Below are 23891 nucleotides of genomic sequence, written 5' to 3'. Positions count from 1 at the left end.
GTTCCTTGAAGATAGATACAATGCCTAATTCACCTTCAAACTCAGAACACACAACAATGCTTTATACTTAGTTATAGAAAATGGTGGACTAAAATGGAACTAAAAGGAGTGAAAAATGGAATGAAAAATGGAATGTAATAGAAATGAGATGATATAAATGTGTATGAAGACTGGAGATGTTGTTATGATTTAAAAAACAAGAATTCTGTTGTGAAGAACTGTGTTGTTTCTATGTCTGGGATCCAAGGTTCAAGGCTGGAAGGGTGGTGTCTAATCACCTGGGGTCTAAGTTGGGTCCACGTGACATATTTTCAAGGTGGGAGATATCCCTGTATTGTAAACAAGTATGAGTTCTTATCCCTAGTAGATAACAGCTCGTTTTTATACGCAAGATTTTCCCCCTTTTAAGTGTGTCTTTGCAGGAAGAAATGGTACTACATTATATTGCCAGTGCATTTGGGGGTGGAAAGAGAAGAAAGCAGAAACAGGTCACACACCCAAAAAAGATAAAAATAGGAATAAAAATATATGTGCTCACATAAAGAACAAACATTAAAAAATGAAATAACAAAGTAATTAAAGGAACAAAGTGGTGCAAGAGACTACCTTACTTTTGGGGAAAAGCAGGTAAAGAGGTGGTGTAATACATGTCTTATACTTAAGATGGAAGTATAGGTTTCCCCATTGTCTTTTGAGATTTTCTTGTGGTGTGTGGGTTCCTGGGCACCTTTTCATCACACACCCTGACCTTCTTGAGATTGGCAAAAGATTTGCGGCAGGGAGGTCTTGGAAGAGTTCTTGCATTGGGGATACTTTTAGAGCTAAGTCCGGTTTCAAGTAACAGTCCACGTTAGGGAGAGTTGATAGGGAGGGCTGCGCAGCATGAGTCAGTAGGGGAGTTGGTTGCCTTTTCTTGCTGGGATCGAGGTGTGGGTTTGATTGGGTGTCCCTTCACTTAGGCGCTGTATACTGGTTTGTTCGGGTAGGAGGTCAGTCTTGATGCCTAATGGATTAAGAACTGAGAGTGAAGAGTTTTAATAAAGTCGGAGGTCTGGATGGGATTGAGGGGTGAAGGGATAGTCGGATTTCCAAAGGGGGAAAAGGGGAAAGTATATGGAAGGGGCACAACAGCTACAGGAAACAAATTGCATCTGGGCCATCCTTAATATTGCTCGGACACCAACAAGTGCCAGCTCTAATATGATATCCTGACAACGAGAAAAATGGGAACAACTTGACCTAAGAGCAGGTTATCCTACCTCACCAGCTAACGATAAGACAAAATCAAAAGACTTGTCACCCTTTGGTCTGTCCAAAAGCCAAGATCACGATTTACAGATGACTGGCTGCTAGAACCATGACCGGCTCTATGTATCCTGGGACCAATAAAAAAGCCCTAGCCTAGGGTTTGAGCTGTGACCTGCACAACAACCATAATCTCCAGTTCCAAAGGTCTGGCAGAGACAATTGCAACTGAATGGGTCTTCTGGAAACACAACGAAAGATGCTATCCTAGGTTCCATCCTAGGATCAATGCAAAGACCATGACCACCAACCACAGAAGATGGATTAAAATGACACTGAGGGAACAGAACTTCTAGAACCACAAAGAAAGACTTCATCATAAGTCCCACTCCTGGACCTGTGCAGATACTGAGATCTCTAGATACAGAGATCTGATTTTTATCACCCAGGATGGAGCAGAAGTGTTCCAAACACCACGAAAGCACCAAGGGGAGAGTAAATGAAGCTGAACGGAGTCTATAGTTAATCCCATGACAATATACTCCAAGGGTGGAGAAACCCCGTATCTCTTAGGCCAAGGGAATCCCTTTTCGAATGACCCCAATATTTACTGTGCCTGTGCAGGAAGGAAAAAAAAGGGCAAACAAATAAAACATTTTTATTTTTATTTATTTTTTTATTTACCTATCTACTTTTTGTCGATTTCTTTATTCTGGTGTGCTTATTGAAGTTGTTGTCTCCATTTATATATTTTTTTCTTCTTTTCTTCATTATGTGCTCTGCCATGTTTTTTATCTCAAGACCATGGCTTTTTGTGGTGCTTATCTTTATTGTTGGAGTGCTCACTGGATATTTCATTTGACACTTCTTTTTGTATTGTTGTGGTGTTTCACCTTCTTTTTCCCCTTGTCTCTCAAATCGATGATGAGGGCCTCTAGAAGGACTCCGCCCATTTTCGGCATATTTGATTTTTACCCCAGTTTATTACTTTTCTTCAAACAAAACCACATAACTTGAACTATCTAGTCCCTTCTCCCACTTAGAGGGGGAAATAAGGGAGGTACCAAGACCAAACAGGTGTAAGACTACTAAGTAGTAAGTTAGGCACAGAGGGGAACACATAGTCTAGCAGCCCCGGGGGTGAGGAAGGAGGATATGGGAGGTAGGATGAGAATGGAGGTGTAGGGAGGACAAATCAGTGAGGGGAATCCCCCTGATTTTATGTAAATATATACCTAAAATATTATTGTCAACAATATGTAAGCCACTATGATCAAAATAAAAATTATATTAAAAAAACAAGAATTCTGTAAATCACTGCAATATACATTGAATGATGGGTTATGAAAATGTGATCATAACTAAGTTCTTGAAGTTCAAACAAGTCTTCAACAACATTAATGTAAAGGACACAAAAGCAAAATGGCCCCTAGAGCTTCACATGGTCTACTAAGTCTGCCTGGAGTGAACTGTAAACATAGGGCCAGGAGCAAGACCAGAGTACCACTGTGTGTAAACCCTCACCAAAAAATAAAATACAGTAGAGAAGTTAAGATTTCTGAATAAAATACAGATGGAGGATATTGGCAGAATGTCTTGGGCACTTTGGTGCATGGTGGGATGTAGAAGTGATATACATCAAAATCATAAATATTAAAAATATTATAAACATATGTCATAAACTATAAATAATAACAGTAATAATAAGAGAAAATACAGATGAGCTAATTGTTGTATCAAAAGCTATAGAGATAAGCCTAAAACAAGATTAAGCAATTTTCAATAGTGCCGGCAGTCTGCCAAAATACGGTCCTACAAAATAAGAACATTACACCTAAATCATCTGTTTTTATACATAACTTCAGGTATATAAATATTTTACAATTTCCTTCTGTTCTTAAAAAAATAAGTACAGTGCAGTTTCAACGAGGAAGTGAATAACTCCATATATTTTAAGTTCAAAGCAAATTTAAGGTTGAGACGCTATAATGAGAACATTAAACTATCAGCGATAGTTAGACTGAGGCATCAAATAGCAATAATGGAAGACTTCCAAGGTGGAGAGGCAACTATATTTACAATGAAGACAAAATGCCCTCTAGCTTTTATTTAAGGAACTTTAATTTATTGGGCACACAACCAATGTTTAATATCGTTTCCAATTAAGAATTTGATTTTAAGCTGTTTTCAAATTACAGGTAGATGTAATAATGTTATAAAACATAATCAAGATAAGTTATATTTTAATAATGATGCTGCTTAGTGTTGCAGCACTCATTTACATCACTCTACATAATATTTTGGAAGAGGAAATATCAAAGGTCTCTTAGAATACAAAATGTTATTTCTATAAACAATTAGCCAATATTGATTATGTAGTAAATACTAAGACTATTTCCTTCAAATATCTTTCTCTATCAGTAATTTGATAACAGAGAATTGTTTTACCACCTAACATGGACATTTGTGTACAGAAAGTAGTTACTTTTCAACTACTTGCTTTTCTTTTTTACTTTACTGTAATGTTACTACATATTATAATCTCTGCTTAACTTCTCACTTCTACCTCTTACCTGTTCCTCAAAAGCTTTTAATGAAAGCCAGCACTACCAAAGTAAGCAAGAAAGACCATATCAGAGCCAGAGTGATAGCACAGTAAGTAGGGCATTTGCCTTGCATGCAGCCAACCCAGGTTTGATTCCCGGCATCCCATATGGTCTTCCAAGCCTGCCAGGAGTGATTGATGAGCGCATAGCCAAGAATAACAAACAAAAAGACCATATGTAAATATTGTTCTGTAAAAGAAAATTACTAGCTGAAGATTAGGAATCATTTTTACCTAAATGAAGCAAACTAAGGAACTGAGAATAATTCTGTTTCACGTGCACAGAATATTCCTATCCGCTACCAGATTAATCAAGTGAACACATGCATTTTCATAGCCAGAATCATTTATGTAAACTGACTAGGGAAAAACAAGTCTAGAAGCATTCACCTCTAATTTCCTATTCCTTTATACAATCTCTCAGCAAAATGATGTGATCTTTTGTTCCTGAAACAAAAACGTCAAGCTGGGGACGACCATCAAGAAAACAGGGTTTTACTGGTGATAATCTATTTTTCTTCTTCTATACTAAAGTCCAGAAAACTATTTTCTGTAAAATGCATATAGCAACATTCTAAGATTTGTAGATTCTATTAATTTTTCAAGTTTTAATTTAAATATATTTATATACATATATTTATATGCATGTATGTATAATATCATCTTTAATTCATTAATCATGAAAAATAAATCATAGGCCCAACTTTGTCCATTGGCCTTACTTTAAAAGTCTCTGTTCTTGACCCTTAGCTACCTAGTCCATTAGTCAGCGATTGACACATAATGCTACATATCAAATTCCCCAAATCCAATGTTATACAACCTAAGAATTTCTTCTCTTATTCACGTGTCTGCAGATCAGTTTTACCAGTTTTATTAACTTAACATCCTGAAAACATGTATATACATGAACTAAGATTAATATACACATAATTTATGTTTTAAAAGATATGTATACATAAGAGCATATTATATCTTGGGAAAAAAGTATCATTACTTATAAAGAAAATTCACTAAATTGAAAAGTAATTGAAGAGAATATTCAATGACAGTTAAATTTCTTCTATACTTATGACCAGAATTTGTGGGTGACCGTGCACCCCACAAAAGAACTCTGGATGAATTTTCCACCGCCTGCCTGATAGCCACAAAGTTTGCATAGCCCCGAGCCAACAGGAAACTCTGCAAATAAATTTAGCTCAGCACACAGAATCTGGCTTAACCAGATTCCTTAACCTTTCTATGAAATCTGTTTTTGTGCCTGCTCTCAAGCATGTAGTTATAGATATGTTTTTGTAAAGTTTAAATTGTGATCCTTATTGCTTGCACAAAAGAAAGATCTAAATGGAATATAGGCTAAACAAAAAATTGTATTTGCGTAAATATCAATTAGCTATTTGTTTAAGAATTTGCTTCCCCTCCCCCCATCCTGCCAGGTTCCTCCTTATCCTTCCCGCCATCAAAATGTGCTCCCATTGGTTAAAATTGTTGTACTTGTACAAATCTGATTGGTTTATGTTTCAATCCTATGTTACTACTCCTTCCACTGGAGCAGGGCATAAAAACCCTGCTCTCCCCTCAATAAAGTCTCTCGACTGGCATACGTCACCCTGAGCATTTTACTAACTTCTACAGCTTAATTTTTTAGGTGTTCACAAAAGAGCTTAACACTCGCGAATTATTTGTAGTTGCCTTCTGCCTTCTGTCCTGGTTGAGAGAAAGCTGCTGGCCGGAATTCTCTCCCAGTAAAAGGCAGGAGCAGAGGCAATTGCAAGAATTCTTTTAAACTACACAAATATTAACATCTATAGCACATATAATGTGACATGCTGTTCTTAACTCAATAAATATATTAGTTTATTTAATATTATAATGTATTATTTTTAAAAATATTTTAAATTAAGTAACCATGATTTGGGGCCTGCGAGGTGGCACTAGAGGTAAGGTGTCTACCTTGCAAGCACTAGCCAAGGAAAGATCGCGACTGCGGTTTGATCCCCCAGTGTCCCATATGGTTCACACAAGCCAGGGGCAATTTCTGAGCGGTTAGCCAGGAGTAACCCCTGAGCATCAAATGGGTGTGGCCCTAAAAACCAAAAAGAAAAAATAACCATGATTTACAAAGTTATTGATAGTTACACTTAGGCATGCAATATTTCAACAGCAATCCTACCATCATTGTCAATTCCTTCTCCAGTATTCCCATAATCCATCATCCCCCTCCTTTCCCACTTAAGAGGCATATTACAAAATATGGAGGTTGCAGCTTCCATGTAATATTTCCAGTGTTATAGTGTCTGTGCTTTGGATGTATAGCTATATCATGATCCCAGGTCCAAGGTCAAAATTCTAAAAAATGAATGTCAGTAAATCACCAGATTATTGTACTCACAGGATTTTTTCAAGGCCTCTTATAATCTCTGTGGTTCTCAGAATATAAAGAGTAATAAAATAAATACAAACAGGAGTCTCTATTCTGATTGTAGGTCTTACAATTAAGTTTTGCATAAAGTAAAACTACTGGGAACTAATTTTATGAATTGAACTTTTTAATATTTATAATGTCTACATCATATGATCACCTCATAAAGGCTTTGAGATACTTGAACAGAAGAATCACTACATAATTACCAACTAGTTTTAAAACTTTATTTATTGAATAATTGATTGATTTTTGGGACACACCTAGTGGCACTCGGTTACTCCTGGGTCTGCACTCAGAAATTTCCCCTGGTAGGCAGGGGGCTCATATGGGATACTGGGAATCAAACGGGGTCCCTCTCAGGTTGGCTGCATGCAAGGCTAAGCCCCACCACGGTGCTATCTCTCTGGCCCCTAAAGTAATTTTGTTTGGTTTTTGGGCCACATCTAGTGGTGCTCAGGGGTTACTCTTGGCTCTGAGCTCAGAAACGCTTCTGGCAGGCTCAGGGATGCCGGGAATCAAACCTGGTTCTGTCCCAGATTGGCCTCATGAAAGGCAAACACCTTACCACTGTGCTATCTCTCCAGCCCCTGTCACTATTTTAGTTAAGATGAATCCAAGGCATTTGAGTTTCTGTGGCACTATTGTGAATGGAGTTGCTTTTTAAAATATGCATTTCTTCTCTATAATTATTTGTTTATAACAAAGCCATTGATTTTTGTATTAATTTTGTAGCCTGCCACTTTTCTATAGGAATCTATTGCTTCTACAAAAGGATATCAAAGGCTAGAGTCTTTAGGGTTTCCTAAGTAGAGTATCATGCCATCTGCAAACAGGGAGAGCTTGACTTCTTCCTTTCCTATCTGGATGCTCTTGATATCTTTTTCTTGCCTGATTGCTATCTCAAGTACTTTCATTTCTATGTTAAATAGGAGTGGTGAGAGGGGGAAACCTTGTCTTGTATCAGATTTTAAAGGAAAAGCTCGTAGTTTGTCTCGAATAAGTATGCTATGGGATTGAGGTAGATGGCCTTAACTATATTGAGAAAAGTTCCTTCCATTCTCAGCTTGTTGAGAATTTTTATCATGAATAAACCTTATAAAATGATGTCTAATCAAATGTTTTCTTATCAAATGCATCTATTGATATGATCATTTTGTTTTTCTTTTGCCATTACTTTGTATTATGTTAATTGAGTTACATATGTTAAACATCCTTGAATCACTTAAATGAAACCTACTTGGTCTTGGTGTATGACCTTCTTGATGAGCTCTGGATCATATTTGCTAGAATTTTATTGAGTATCTTTGCACTGTGTTCATCAGAGATATTGGTCTGTACTGTTCTTTTTTGCTGCATCTTTGTCTGCTTTTGTTATCACATGATATTAGCTTCATAAAAACTATTTAGGTGTGTTTATGTTTCTTGAGTTTCCTGGAAGAGCCTGATAAGGATGTCCTCTTGAAAGTTTTGAAAGAATTCATTAGTGAATTCATCTGGTCTGCACTTTGATTTTGGGGAAGACTTTTGATTAACATTTTAATTTCCTCAGTAGTGATGGGTCTGTTTAGATATATTAGATCATCCTGGTTCAACTATAGAAGATTATGAGTCCAATAATTTATCCACTTCTTCCAAGCTCTCTTGTTTTGCGGCATAGTGTTTCTCAGAGTAGTCTCTGATCATCCATTTCTCTCTGTAGCATCTGTAGTGATCTTCCCATTTTTACTTCTAATTAGGTTTATTAAGTTTCTCTCTCTTTCTTTGTGAATTTAGCTAGTGGTTTATCAATATTGCTTATTTTTTCAAAGAACCAACTTTTGCTTTTATTGATCTTTTGAATTGTTTTAGGGATTTTTTACTTCATTACTTTGTTATTTCCTTCCAGATACCTATTTTTGGTTTATTTTATTGATCACTTTCTAATTTTTTCAGCATTTGTAAAACTTCATTAATATTTAATTTATTTTGAGGGTTTCACACAATGATGCTTAAGGTTTACTTTTATATAATTTTTATTGAGACAAATGTGAATTACAAGTCTTTCACAGTTATGTATAAGGTACATAGTGACAATGACTTAAGGCAATTCCCACCACCAGTGTTTATGTCCATACGTCCCTGTTCTCAGCATGCTTTCCCTGAGTCCCCCTTAGTCCCTGGACAACTAGTGTAACAACTCACGTTTTTGTATAGATTATTGTAGTTTGGGTCTCTTGATTCCATTGTCATTGAATTTTGGGAGGTATTTATGGCTAATCATTTTTTTATTTCCACTCAATGTTCACGAGACTACTTGCCCATAGCTACTTTTTTTCTCAATTTATTAGGTAGATAAAGCTGATTTATGTTCTATGGTTCTGTTGGGGAAAAAGCAGGGATGAGCCCCTGTATAGAAGCTATGAATTTAAATTTAAAAATAATAAGAAAGAAAAAGAAAAACAAAACCAAAGAAATTTAAAAAATAGGATAGGTATGGAAATTTTTTTTTTCATAGGCACAGTAATTGGGAAAAATTATGAAGGAAATTCTTCTGGCCTAAGAGATACAGGATTGAAGCATACTGTCATGGGATCAAATACAGGTTCTGGCTATGTTCACTGTTGAATACCAAGGGCTTTTTATGGTGCCAGTAAATGTTCTTCTCAATTGTGGTTGTCAAAATTAATCTTCTGTAATTAGAGATCTTGGTTTTTGCACAGGTCCTAGGACAAATTCTAGGATAAGTCTTTCTTTAGGGTTCCAGAAGTTATGTTCAGTCATAGTTGTTGCAGTCAGTCTTCTATAATTAGTATCATAGTCTGCATTGAAAAAGAAGAAAGGAGAGAAGGAAAAGAGAAAAATAAAAAAAGGAAAGGGATAATAGTAACTTGTAAATACATACACAATGAGTGGGTCCTATAACATATGTCTGTGGTATGCAGTTGTCTATTTCAGTGGTCTCAATAATCTTAAGCTTTAGGTCATAGAATACATAATCACACAGAAATGAGTAAATTGGTGTATTTTATCAAGACATTGTCATAATGAGTACTGTTAATGGAGTCTAATATGATAGAACATCAAATTGCAAAATCAGGCTGTCCACCCTATATCTCTAAGAACCTCTGTGGACAAAGAAATTGAAGAGTTATTTTATACATAGTAAAATTAAGGCTTTGAAACCTACTGATAGTAAACATTGCAGTGGGAGTCACTGGAGTCATGTTATGCCCATAATTCTGTGGATGAAGATATTATAACATTATAGTTTTAGGCCTTTGTAATACTGGGTTGATTGGACACCTGTTTGCTATTTCTGTTATTGCAGGTTTCTTTGTGGAATAAAAACGTAAAATCCATGTGATTTTTTCTGCTTTATTTGATCATTTATCCTCATTATATCCTGGCATCTATGGTGTTTGGAGTACCTACCACTTAGAACATTGTGTTTCTTCATGGTGTTCTGCTAGAGGCCACATAATAGTGATATCATTCTGTATTTATCCTTCTGCCTTACTTCATTTAACATAATATATTCTAGTTCTATCCATGTTGCTGCTAATTGCATGATTGTATAATTTCTTACAGCTATGTAGTATTCCAGTATGTATAGGCACCACATCTTCATGATCCACTCATCTGTTGTTTGTCATCTAGGTTGGTTTCAAATCTTGGCTACTGTGCTTGTGCTGCAATGAATAGTGCATATTTTTCGATGACTGTCTTTCTATCTTGGGGATAGTTACCCAGAGTGCGATTTCTGGGTCAGATGGCAATTGGTCTGTAGTTTTATTTCTTGGTGACATCTTTGCCAGCTTTGGAAATGAGTGTGATATTTGCCTCATAAAAGGAGTTAGGGAGGATTCCTGTATTTTCAATACTCTGGAAGAGCCTGAGGATCAATGTTACCAATTACTCTATGAATGTTTAATAGAATTTACCTGTAAAACTGTCTGGTCCTGGAATTTCAATCTTTGGGAGTTCCTTATTTTAAAATAATTTTTATTTTGACCAAAGTGAATCGCAAATCTTTCACAGTAATATTTTAGGTTCATAGTGACATTGAACCGGGGGCATTCCCACCACCAGTGTTGTCCTCCCTCCATTCTTGTTCCCAGCATGCATCCCATACCCCCTTCTTTTGCTCCCCCCAACTGCTAGAATAAGTGATCCCCTCTGTGTCTAGCTTGTTGTAGATTGAGTATCGATTCCGTTGTCATTGGCTTTGGATTTGGTGTGTAAGTCTGATCATTTTCTTATTTTTACTCAATGTTTATATGCCTGTTTGGTCTTGGTACCATTCATTATTTCCCTCTCAATTTATGAGGCAGAACAAGATGATTCAAGTTATATGGTTCTGTCTGAAGAAAAGAAAAAATGGGGGGAGCAAAAGTCCAACAAACAAAAAAGCGGGAGGAGTCCATCTATAAATCGTAAATACCAATTTAAGAGAAGAGAGGGTAAAAAAGGAAGAAAAACATAACAAAAATACAAAAATAACCCATACAAACAAGAAAACAAAAACAACAACAGAAAAAAACAGCAACAAAAAATTTAAAAAATCTAACAAAAAAATGAAAAGCACCACAGCAATAAAGCCAACAACCAAACAATAACCACAATCCAGAAATAAAAACAAATGTAAGAAACAAAACAAAACAACAAAAAATTGTGCTTTTTTGCATAGGCATAGTAAATATTAGGAGATTACAAATGGAATTCCCTTGGCCTAAGAGATACAGAGTTCCTCCTCTCTTGAAGCATACTGCCATGGGAATAACTACAGGCTCTATAAATCTCTTTTACTCTTCCCTAGGTCTTTTTGTGATGTCTGGAAACTTTCTGCTCAGTCATGAGATAAAATCAGGCCACTGTAACTAGAGTTCTTGGTATTTGCACAGGTTATAGGATGGAGCCTAGGATGGGGTCTTTCTTTACGGTTCTAGAAGTTCTTTTCCAACACTGTTGTTTTAATGAGTCACATGAACTTGATGGTCTTGGCTTTTGCACCAATCCTAGGATGCAGCCTAGGATAGTCTTATTATGTTTCCAGAAGTTCTGCTCAATTGCAGTTGTCTTATTCAGACCTCTGGAATTAGAGATATTGGTTGTTGTACAGATTGTAGGCCAAAGCCTAGGATAGGTTCTTTCTTATTCATTCCAGGATAAGTTTGGCCCAGTAATAGTTGTCACAGTCAGTTTTCTGTAGTTAGCAATATTGGTTTTGCACAGATCAAAGGAAGACATATCTTCTGATTTCATCTTATCATTAGATAATGAGATAAGACAACCAGTTCTTACCTCAAGTTGTTGACATTTTCTCATCATCACAATGTCATATCAAAACTGGTGCATGTTGGTGTCAGAGTAGTATTAAGAATGTCCCAGAGGGAGTTTGGTTCCTGGAGCTGTTGTGGAGAACTGTGGTCAGTTCTATGTCTGAGATCTCGGGTTTGGGGTTGGATGGCTGCTGTCTAATCATATGGAGTCTAAGTTTGATCCACATGACGTATGTTCAAGGTGGAAGGAGCCCCTTTATTGTAAAATATCTGAGTTCTTATCCTTAGTAGATATATCAATGTTTCAATATCCTTAGATGTAATTGCCCTGTTTAGGCTTTCTATTTCCTCCTTATGGAGTGTTGGGAAATGATACTTTTTCAAAAATCTATCGATTACTTCTGAATACTCTAACTTGATTGAGTACAGTTGTTTATAATAAGCACCATTATTTCTTGGATTTCTTGGGGTTCTGTTCTAATCTCTTCCCTTTCATTTATTATCTGATTTATTCAGGGTTTTTTCCCCTTTTTTTCTTTGTGAGTCTTAACAGCAGTTTGTCTATCTTGTTTATTATTTCAAAAAAAGGCTCCTGGTCTCATTGATTCTTTGTATTTTTTCTGTTTCTATGTTGTTTATTTACTCTCTGGTTTTATTATTTCTTTTCTTCTACATGTGTTTGGATTTCTTTGCTGCTGTTTTTCCAGATCCTTATGGTTTCCCTTTACGCTGCTGATTTTGTCATTTTCTTCTTTCCTGACAAAGGCCTGTTTTGCTATGAGTTTTCTACTAATTACTGCATTTGCTCTTTCCCATAGATTTTTGCAGTTTGTTTCTTCATTGTAGTTCACATCAATGATTTTTTCATTTCTTCCTTGATTTCCTTTTTGATCCAGATGTTTTGGAGCATATGCTGCTTGCTTAATTTCCATGTGTTAGATTTCCCCCACATATTTTTACAGTCAATATTCATCTCTGTTTGGTTGTGTCTCATAGGGTGCTTGGTGTAATTTTATTTGCTACTTTATGCAAGTTAGATTTATATCATAAGGCATAGTTTATTCTAGAGAAGGTTCCTTGTGAACTTGAGAAGAATATATATTCTGCTTTTTGAGGATGATGGTCTGTATAAGTCTACTAGTTCTAGTTCTTCTAGTTTCTCATTTAGGGCTGTTATTTCTTTGATAGTTTTCTGCCTAATGGATCTGTCAAGTGGAAATAATGGTGTGTTAAAGTCTCCTACTGCTTTCACATTTCTGTCCATATATTTCTTTAAGTTTTCAAGCAAGTGCCTTACTTATTTGCTGGCCCTAAGTTTGGTGCATAAAAGTTTATCAGAGGGAGTACTTCTTGATATAATTTCTCCCTGATCTACAAGTAGTGTCCATCTTTGTTCTGGCTCCTTTTTGAGGTAAAATGCTATTTGGTCTGATATAAATATGGCTGTCACAGCTTTCTTTTTGTTTTCCTGTGGCTTGAATAATTTATTTCCATTCTTTTTATTCTACTCCTGTGTTTCTCCTGATCTTTCAGATGTGTTTCCTGCTGGCTGAAGATATCTGGTTTTTATTTTCTGATCCAACCCTCTACTCTGTGTCTCTTAATGGGTGTTTATTCTGTTAATATTTAAGGAGATTATTTAAAGATAAATTGTTTTGCTAAAATATTGTGTTGAGTTGTTGTACAATTCGGTGTTTGGGTTGTGTAGTTGATCACTGAGTAGATAATTTAGAGTCAGTTTGGTTAGCACAAATGTTGTGAAGTTATTATTTTTTTGAGAATGTTTTTTTGCCCTCCCTCCCTGTAAATGAGAGTTTTGCAGGGCAGTATACTCTAGGTTGGAAGTTTCTTTATTCAGTAGTTTAAATATGTTCTTCCATTGTTTTCTTGCCTGAATTATTTTCAATAAAAGGTTGGGTTTGATTCTTATGTTCCTTCCTTTGTACTTGAGTGTTTTTTTCTCCCTTAGTGCTTTGAAGAGTTCATTTCTCTCTCTCTTTCTCTCTCTCTTCTCTTTCTCACCCTTTTGCCATTTGGATTACTATGTGTCTTGGTGTTTATCTATTCAGGTCTAGTTTATTTTAAAATCTTTTTGCCTCTTAGATTTGTACAGGTGCCTCTATCCAGAGGGTGGGAAAATTGTCTGCTATTATTTTCCTCATTACTTGTTTTTAACCTTTCCCATTTCATCTCCTTCTGGTATTCCTATAAGTAATAGATTATTTATTTTGTCTTTGTTCATTTTTCTTTACTTTTCTTCCAATGTTTTGTCTCTTCTTTGTTGAGTTCTTTATTATTGCTGTCTTGCATTTTGTCGCCTTGTTCATCCATGCAATTCTCTATGTGTGTAATTCTGCTACTGTGGTTTTCTAACATGCTTTTGTTCAATTAGTTCCATTTGTATAGACTACTGTATCTTCTGATAGAGTTCTTTGAGATAGATTAATTGTTTGGCTATAAATTTCTTACTTTCTTCATTTAGTGATTTTTTAAATTCCATTGATAGGACACTAAATGCTAAAATTAGATTCTTATCTATGAAAGTTCTGCTTTTTGGAGGACTTGGAAGTCCATTAGGATTTCTCTTCTTATCCCTAGCTGCTGGTATCTTCCTTAATTTCCTCATTGTCCTTTGCATAGGTTGGGTTGGGGTGATGAAACTTTAGGGTGTTTTTTAAAAGTGGTCTATTTGATTGTGTAGAAGATTGTTGTAGGTATATCTATTTTAGGTTTTATTTATTCAAGGTATACGAGTTTACCCAAGTATGGCAGAGATGTTAGTCTAGTTAGTTAGGTTTGGGGGCTATATTTTTTCTAAGTGAGAAAAAAGTTGGGACTGCTCTGCCTAGAACTGTCTAGTATAGAGTTACATTTCAGCGGGGTTTTTAGGGCAGCAAGGTATGACCAGAGTGAGAACATACAGATCCCACTTTTCTCTCCTGATCAGAGGATGGGTCGACCTTTAAAAGTCGGGTGACTGAGTTGCAAAGGTGGGGGTGATGTTAGCTTGCAGTGGGGTTGGGGGAATTGCTTAGAGTTCATCTAATCAGCAATAGCAGAACTGGGCTTCCACCCAGCAGCCACTGAGGCACAGTGATGGAATTGCTTGCACTCTGTGTGTTATATCTCTCCCTTCTGTCCCCTGGTTCCCAGCCCATGCTGGTAATGGCGGAACTGCAGTTACTTAGGAGCAGTTATGGCCTCACTTGCACATGGTCCGAGATTGGATCACTCCCGTATGCCCCCTGGTTCTCATCTCATGCTGGTACTGGATGAACCAATGAGGCACAGTCATGGCATCACTTGCCGCTTGAGCAGGTCTGGGGTTGGGTCCTTCTCATATTTTCCTAGGGATGGGTTGGATCTCTCCTGTCTGTCCCCTGGTTCCCAGACCTTACTGGCAATGGTGGAATCACAGTGACTGAAGCACGGTGATGGCATCACTTGTGTGCAGTCCTAGTTTCGATGACTTTTTATTCTTTTTTTAATTAATAATAATTTTTTAAGCCCATAGCACCTGGTATTCCCAGGTGGTCTCCCATCCAAGTACTAACCAGGCCCGACCGTGCTTAGCTTCGGAGATCAGACGAGATACAGCACGTTCGGGGTGGTATGGCTGTATACTAATAATAAATTTTATTATGACCAACGAGTGAATAACAAATCTTTCAAAGTAGTATTTAAGGTACATGATGATAATGAATCAGGGCCATTTCTACCAACAGGGTTGTCCTCCCTCCAGCTCTTTTCCAGCAAGTGTCCCATATCTCCCCTTTGTCCCCAGGAGTGCCAGTGAAACTGTTCCTCTATGTATAACTTGTTGTATATATGGTATCTATTCTGTTGTTGATTTTAGGTTTGATGTTTTAGTCAGATCATTTTTTAATTCCACTTAATGTACATATGTCTATTTGGTCCTGGTACCATTCATTTATATTTTCCCCCTCAATTCATGAGGCAGAACAAAATGATTCAAGTTGTGTGGTTCTGCTAGAAGAAGACAAAGAAAGAAAAGAAAATCCAATCGTTTTTACAAAAAATATAACAACTACCCAAAAAATGAGAAGCATCCATCAGCAAAATATTACCAAATAATAACCACAAGAGTGAAAAAGAAAGAAAAAAGAGGAAATGTATAAAAGAAAAAGAAGAAAAGAGAAAAAAAGGAGTGCTGGTGTGGTAAGGTTTTGTGCTTCCGCCTTTTTTGCTTAGGCACAGTAAGTATTGGGGAAGTAAGAAAGGGAATTCCTTTGGCCTACAAGATTCAGGATTTCTACGCCCTTGAAGCAAACTGTCACGAGAACAACTACTGGCTCCTTACATACTCATTACCACACCTCAAGGTCTTTTTTGTGGTACCAAGAAACTTTCCGCTCAGTTGTGGATGATAAAAGCAGATCTGTGTCATTAAGGTAATTATATAGCCCCCCTTTCCTTCCTGACTTGTCCTTGTAAAGTTATAAATTTAACTTTTAGTACTGATTTTGCTTTGTCACACAAAATCTGATAATTTGTGTCTTCATTCTTATTTGTTTCCAAAAATCTTTTTCTTTTCTATCTGACCCACTGGTTGTTAATATTGAGAGTATTGAGCTGTTTAATTACTTTATTTTTTCAGTAATTTTTTGAGTGAAAATTTCTCCTTTATTTAATTTTTTTATTTAAACAAATTTATTACATACATGATTGTGTTTGGGTTTCAGTCATGTAAAGAACACCACCCATCACCAGTGCAACATTCCCATCACCAAAGTCCCAAATCTCCCTCCTCACCATTCAACCCCCGCCTGTACTGTAGACAGGCTTTCTAATTCCCTCGTACATTCTCTTTATTAGGATAGTTCGAAACTTAGTTATTTCTCTAACTAAATTCATCCCAGTTTGTGGTGAGCTTCATGAGGTGAGCTGAAACTTCCAGCTCTTTTCTCTTTTGTGTCTGAAAGTTATTATTACAAGAATATCTTTCATTTTTCTTAAAACCCATTAAAAGAGTGAGACCATTCTGCATATTTCTCTCTCTCTCTGACTTATTTCACTCAGCATAATAGATTCCATGTACATCCATGTATGGGAACACTTCATAATTTTATCTCTCCTGACAGCTGCATAATATTCCATTGTGTATATATACCAAAGGTTCTTTAGCCATTCATCTGTTGAAGGGTATCTTGGCTGTTTCCAGAGTCTTGCTATGGTAAATAGTGCTGCAATGAATATAGGTGTGAGGAAGGGATTTTCGTATTGTATTTTTGTGTTCCTAGGGTATTTTCCTAGGAGTGGTATAGCTGGGTCGTATAGGAGCTCGATTTCCAGTTTTTGGAAGAATCTCCATATTGCTTTCCATAAAGGTTGAACTAGATGGCATTCCCACCAACAATGGATAAGAGTTCCTTTCTCTCCACATTCCCACCAACACTACTTGTTCTCATTCTTTGTGATGTGTGCCAACCTCTGAGGTGAGGTGGTACCTCATAGTTGTTTTGATTTGCATTTCCCTGAGGATTAGTGATGTGGAGCATTTTTTCATGTGTCTTTTGGCCATTTGTATTTCTTCTTTGTCAAAGTGTCTGTCCATTTTTTCTCCCCATTTTTTTCATGGGATTATATGTTTTTCTTGTAAATTTCTGTCAGTGCCTTGAATATTTTGGAGATTATCCCCTTGTCTGATGGGTATTGGGTGAATAGTTTCTCCCACTCAGTGGGGGGGGCTCTTGTATCCTGGTTACTATTCTTTTGAGGTGCAGAAGCTTCTCCGTTTAATATATTCCCATCTGTTAATCTCTGCTTTCACTTGCTTGGAGAGTGCAGTTTCCTCTTGAAGATGCCTTAAGTCTCAATGTCCTGGAGTGTTTTACTATGTGTTGTTCTATATATCTTCTGGTTTCGGGTCTGATATCTAGGCCTTTCATTCATTTGGATTTAACCTTCGAACATGATGTTAGCTGGGGGTCTAAGTTCAATTATTTGCAAGTGGCTAGCCAGTTGTGCCAATACCACTTGTTGAAGAGGCTTTCTTTGCTCCATTTAGGATTTCTTGATTTTATCAAAAATTAGGTGATTGTATGTCTGGGGAACATTCTCTGAATATTCAAGCCTATTCCACTGATCTGAGGGCCTGTCTTTATTCCAATTCCATGCTGTTTTTGATAACTATTGCTTTGTAGTACAGTTTAAAGTTGGGGAAAGTAATTCCTCCCATATTCTTTTTCCCAATGATTGCTTTCGGTATTTTAGGGTGTTTATTGTTCCAAATGAATTTCAAAAGTGCCTGATCTACTTCTTCTTTCCTGATGTATGCTTGCAAAGCTATAAATTTTCCTCTCATTACTGCTTTTGCTCTGTCCCTTAGGTTCTGATAGTTTGTGTCTCCATTGTCATTTGTTTCTAGGAAGGTTTTGATTTCCTCTTTGATTTCATCTCTGACCCACTGGTTATTCAGTATTAGGCTGTTTAACTTCCAGGTATTAAAATTTTTCTTCTGTGTCCCTTTGTGGTTCACATATAATTTCTTGTCCTTGTGGTCAGCGAAGGTAGCCTGCAAAATTTCTATCTTCTTGAGATTATGGAGGTATGTTTTGTGTGCTAGCATGTAGTCTATCCTGGAGAATTTCCAATGTACATTAGAGAAGAATGTGTATCCGGGCTTCTGTGGGTGGAGTGTCCTGTATATATCTACTAGGCCTCTTCCTTCCATTTATCTTTTTAGGTCTAGTATATTCTTGTTGGGTTTCAGTCTGGTTGACCTGTCAAGGATTGACAATGCCGTGTTGAGGTCTCCCACAATTATTGTGTTCTTATTGATATTATTTTTCAGATTTGTCAACAATTTTATTAAATATTTTGCTGGCCCCTCATTCGATGCATGTATGTTTAGGAGAATGATTTCTTCCTGCAACATATCCCTTGATTAATACAAAATGTCCATCTTTGTCCCTTACAACTTTCCTAAGTATAAAGTTTGCATCATCTGATATTAGTATGGCCACTCCAGCTTTTTTATGGGTGTTGTTTGCTTGGATAATTTTTCTCTAGCCTTTTATTTTGAGTCTATGTTTGTTCTGACTATTCAGGTGCGTTTCTTGTAGGCAGCAGAAGGTTGGATTGAGGTTTTTGGATCCATTTATCCAATCTGTGTCTCTTAACTGGTGCATTTAGTCCATTGACACTGAGAGAATGAATTGTCCTGGGAGGTAGTGCCATCTTTATATCGAATTTTGGTGTGTTTATTGGTCAGTCTTGTCTTAAAGTAGGCTGTTCAGATTTTCTTTTAAGAATGGTTTTGAGTCTGTAAAGTTTCTGAGCTGTTGTTTGTCTGTGAAACCATGTATTGTTCCTTCAAACCTGAAAGTGAATTTTGCTGGGTGCAGTATTCTAGGAAAAAGCTTATTTCATTGAGTTTTGTCACTATGTCGCACCCTTGCCTTCTGGCCTTGAGTGTTTCTGGTCTTCAGTAAATCTCAAGGATGTTCCCTTGAATGTAGTTTCTCTTTTTGATCTTGCTGCTTTCAGAATTCTGTCTCTTTCTGTGGGATTCGCATTGTGACTAGGATGTGTCTTGGGGTGTTTTTCCTGGGGTCTCTTTTAGTTGGTACTCTTCGGGCATGCAGGATTAGATTGCTTGTATTCATTAGCTCTGGTAGTTTCTATTTAATGATGTTCTTGACCATTGATTCTTCTGGAGATTTTCTTCCTGGGTCTCTGGGACTCCAATGATCCTTAAGTTTTTTTCTTCTTGAGCTTATCATAGACTTCTATTTTCATCTGTTCCCATTCTTTGAGTAATTTTTCCATTGTTTGATCATTTGTTTTAAGGATTTTTTCCAATTTCTTCTGCTGTATGGAATTATTATTCATCTCATCTTCCAGTGTACTAATTCTATCCTCAGCTTCTGTTAACCCATGGGAAAGCTCAACCATGTTTTTCTTCAATTCATCTACTGAGTTTTTCAGACCTGTTATTTGACCTGAAATTTCAGTTTGGAGTTTTCTGATTTCTATCTTCATATTCTCTTGAATCTTTTTAGTGTTCTCTTCTATACTTTCTTTGAGTTCTTTGAACATGTTCCATATTGCAACTCTAAACTCCTTATCTGAGAGACTGACTAGTTGGTTGGTCATGTTCAAGTCATCAGAGTTGCCATCATCATTCTTTATGTCTGACACTGACCTGAGTTGTTTCCCCATTGTCACACTTGTATTGTGGGTTTTTCTATGTGTTGTGGTTGTATTCATTGGCTAAATGATATGCACGACCGGGAAGCGAAGCGGAGCGGTCATGCTCCTCTGGCTGTACCCTTTCTGGGCTTGTAAACTCACCTCCAGGGAAGGCTTCATGGAAGGCGAGCTGTCCCAGATGATCCACACACGGATGAAATCAGGCTGAAAATGTAGCACAACACAGAAGCCAGGCAGATAGGAGTGCTGGCATCTGAGTTCCAGCAGAGTTCAGCAGCTTTCCCTTTCTGGGCTTGTAAACTCACCTCCAGGGAAGGCTCCAGGGAAGGCAAGCCATCTGCAGATGAGCCACACATAGGATGAAATCAGGCCAAATATGGAGCACAGCACAGAAGCCAGGCAGATAGGGGTGCTGGCATCTGAGTTCCAGCAGAGTTCAGCGGCTTTCCCTTTCTGGCCCTGTAAATTCACCTCCAGGGAAGGCTCCAGGGAAGGCAAGCCATCTGCAGATGAGCCACACATAGGATGAAATCAGGCCAAATATGGAGCACAGCACAGAAGACAGGCAGATAGTGGTGCTGGCATCTGAGTTCCAGCAAAGTTTAGCGGCTTCCCCTTTCTGGGCTTGTAAAGTCAGCCATTTCTTACTCACTCACTTGCTCACTGGGTAGCTGCAGAATGTAGTTTTTTGGGGGTTCGCTTCCCAGGGCTCTGAGGACAGCTTCAAGGATTCAGAAAATACAGAGAAGCACAGGACAGGGCTCCCATGAGGTCCTAAGTTTCCTCAGAAGAAGCACAGCACGGAGGAGACTCCGCAGGTGAAGCAATCAGCACTTTACCTGGCAGTCCCCACAGTCAGCCATTTTATACTCACTCAATTGCTCACTGGGTAGCTTCAGAGTGCAGTTTTTTTGGGTGTTCTCTTCCCAGGGCTCTGAGGAGAGCTTCAAGGATTCAGAAAAGACAGAGAAGCATAGGACAGGGCTCCCTTTAGGTCCTCAGTTTCCTCAGAAGTAGCACAGCAGGGCAGAGACTCAGCAGTTGAAGCAATCAACATTTCACCTGGCAGTCCCCACAGTCAGCCATTTCTTACTCATTCACTGGCTCACTGGGTAGCTTCAGAATGAAGTTTTTTGGGGGTTCGCTTTCTATGGCTCTGAGTAGAGCTTCAGGGATTTAGAAAAGACAAAGAGCATAGGACAGGGCTCCCTTGAGGTCCTCAGTTTCCTCAGAAGAAGCACATCAGGACGGAGACTCTGCAGGCGAAGCAATCAGCACTTTACCTGGCAGTCCCCACAGTTAGCCATTTCTTACTCACTCACTCACTCTGAGCTGATTAATTTCTATGTGTTAAATTTTTTCTTCTGTGGTCTTTGTAGTTCACTTTAAATTTCACAGAAAGGGAGAAACTATTCACCCAATACTCATTAGATAAAAGGCTAATATATAGGCTATACAAGGTACTTATAGAACTTAACAAGAAAAAACATCCAATCCTATCAAAAATGGGAAGAAATGAATGAAAACTTCCTCAGAGAAGAAAAACAAATAGACAAAAGACACATAAAAATGCTCCACATCACTAATCATTAGGAAGTTACAAATCAAAACAACAATGAGGTAGCATCTTATGCCACAGATACTGGCACATACCACAAAGAACAAGACCAGTCAGTGCTGATGGAGATGTGGGAAGAGAGGAAGCCATATTCACCACTAGGTGAAATGCTGTCTAGTCCAAACTTTCTGGAAAACAATATGGAGATTTCTCAGAAAACTGGAAATTGAATTCGCATTTGTTCCAACAATGCCTCGCCTAGAGATATACCCTATGAACACAAAAAACACAATACAATAATGCCCTCTGCATACCTATGTTGATTGCAGCTCTATTTATATCACCAGAATCTGGAAGCAGCCCAGATGCCAAGAAACAGATGAGTGGCTAAAGAAACTGTAGTAAGTATACACAATGGAATACTATGCCACTGTCAGGAAAACTTAAGTCATGAAATTTTTCTTCTACATGGATGGACATGAAACTTAGTATGGTGAGTGACATGATTCAGAGAAAGAGGGGTAGACACAGAATAGTGTCACTCGTCTGTGGGGTTTAAGAGAAATAAAGGACAGTATGGTAATAATAACCAGAGACAATAGAGGTGAGGACTGGAGAAACTAGTGGTGGGTATGTTAGAGAAATACTACACCAACAACTATCATGACAATTGGCAGTGAGTGAGAGAAATAGAATGTCAGTCTTGAAGACAGGCAGGAGTTGGGGGACGAGGAAGATTGACGGCATTGGTGGCTGGAAGTTTGCACTGGTGAAGGAGGGTTTAGTGTTTATGACTGAAACCTAACTACAAACATATTTGCAACCAAGTTGCTCAAATAAAGATTTTTTCAAAGAAATTTTAAATAAAAACAATGTTAATATTTTAAAGAAAGTGAAGATTTCTCCAACTTTATCTATACCTTTCCTATAACTATCATGAATATCAAGGTATTGAATATTGCTGGTTCCTTTCTTCCTATTACTTCCTACACCATCATAATCACAATAACCTCTCCCAATTAAACAGTATTTAGTCGTCCATCTTCCCTGTGAATTTTATACAAAGATAATCATCCATATATACTCTTTTCTGTCTTATTTGTAAAACTCAATATTATATGGTGTTCATTATTGTTATGCTTATCATTAGCTTTCTATTTTATTATTGTGTATTATTCCATCATAGAAGTAATCTTTAATGTAATTATTCTCCTTTTAAGCATTTGGCTTGTTTCCAGTTTTTTACTTTACCACAAATAAAGCTCCTATAAATAGTCTACCTATATAATTTGTACATACACACAAAATTGTTTTATACATAAATATTTTATGATACACAATTTTCTTGGATTTGTTGAAGTGTAGACTTGTTCAATAATAAGATGTGTGTGTTTAGTTTAGTACAGTTTTTCCAAGTATTAGTATAAGCAAAATGTTGAAATACCTAAGACAGATACTTGATTTCATTCTGAGGACCATATTCTAGACTCAACTGAGTGTTAGGAAACTTGGGAAACATCAAAATCAGTTATCTTTTCCTTTTAGGCATGGCTTATTGCTTTAATTCAAACTTGTTTACTGATATAAAATCATTCCCATTTCTATGATTGACACTATATAACTAAATTTTATCAACAACTAGATGGTGGTAGGGGAACATTCCTTGACAGAGGAAGTGGTGTTGGAATATTTTATTCATGAAATATTTGGGGCCAGAGCAATAGCACAGTGGTAGGACATTTGCCTTGCACACAACTAAACCAGGATAGATCTGGGTTCAAACCCCAGTGTTCTTTATGGATTGTCCCCAAGCCAGCAGTGATTTCTGAGTGGAGAGCCAGGAGTAATCACTGAGTTTTAACAGGTGTGTCCTCCCCCCCCCCAAAAAAAACACAAAAACTAAAGAAAGAAATTATTATATTATAAATGATAGTGTCTAAAACAATTTAAAACTGGATGAACTGATTATGAATTCAAGGAGGCATCAGTTAATTTATTTTGAGAAGCTTGAGAAGGCTAAAGATGAAGAACAGAACAGAGGAAAACACTTAGGGCTATCAAGACTAAGCATGGATTGCAAAGTAGAAAATCGAGTAGATTAGTTCAGTACACATTTCAGGAGAATGGCTTGTAGGAGAAGGTAACTTACCTCCAGAGAGGCTGATGTTCAATAAAGAGTGACATTAAATTTGTAATAAGGAGCATTAGGCTGGGAATTTCCACGTACAATAATTCCTCCTATATATAAATAATAGCAAGGGGCACTAAAATGACAATGCCAGAAGAAAGCAAGCAGAAGTACTAATAAAGTTGAAATATATGTCAAAGCTAAAGATAACGATAAATATTCATGGCAGGGAAAACAATAACCAGTGTTCTTCAGTATATTTGTTTATGCTTTTCTCCATGAATTGCATCAAAGAAAATGAATAAAACCAAGCTATCTAGCAAAAGGCAGAGAGGCTCATAGTAAACCAATAAAGTGAATATAAACCTAAGTTGTTTTTTGCCCAAACAAGAAGTGCTATTTAAAATATGTAGTTACTCCTAGTTAATAAAGTTTAAAAGCACAAGTCATATAAGTATTTGCTCTTTTTTGGGGGGGGGGGAGTTTATTATCTTTTA

At 37.1% G+C, this 23891-nt stretch overlaps 1 pseudogene; it reads right to left on the bottom strand.

Annotated features, from left to right (window-relative positions):
• Positions 1-15038: 15038 nt before the first annotated feature.
• Positions 15039-15157, bottom strand: LOC125999987 (uncharacterized; annotated as a pseudogene).
• Between the last annotated feature and the right edge of the window lie 8734 nt (positions 15158-23891).

Source organism: Suncus etruscus, chromosome X, assembly GCF_024139225.1.
Source record: "Suncus etruscus isolate mSunEtr1 chromosome X, mSunEtr1.pri.cur, whole genome shotgun sequence".
Lineage (NCBI taxonomy): Eukaryota > Metazoa > Chordata > Mammalia > Eulipotyphla > Soricidae > Suncus > Suncus etruscus.
The sequence above is the reverse complement of the archived record's forward strand: the minus strand, read 5'-3'. Positions and strand labels throughout refer to the sequence as shown.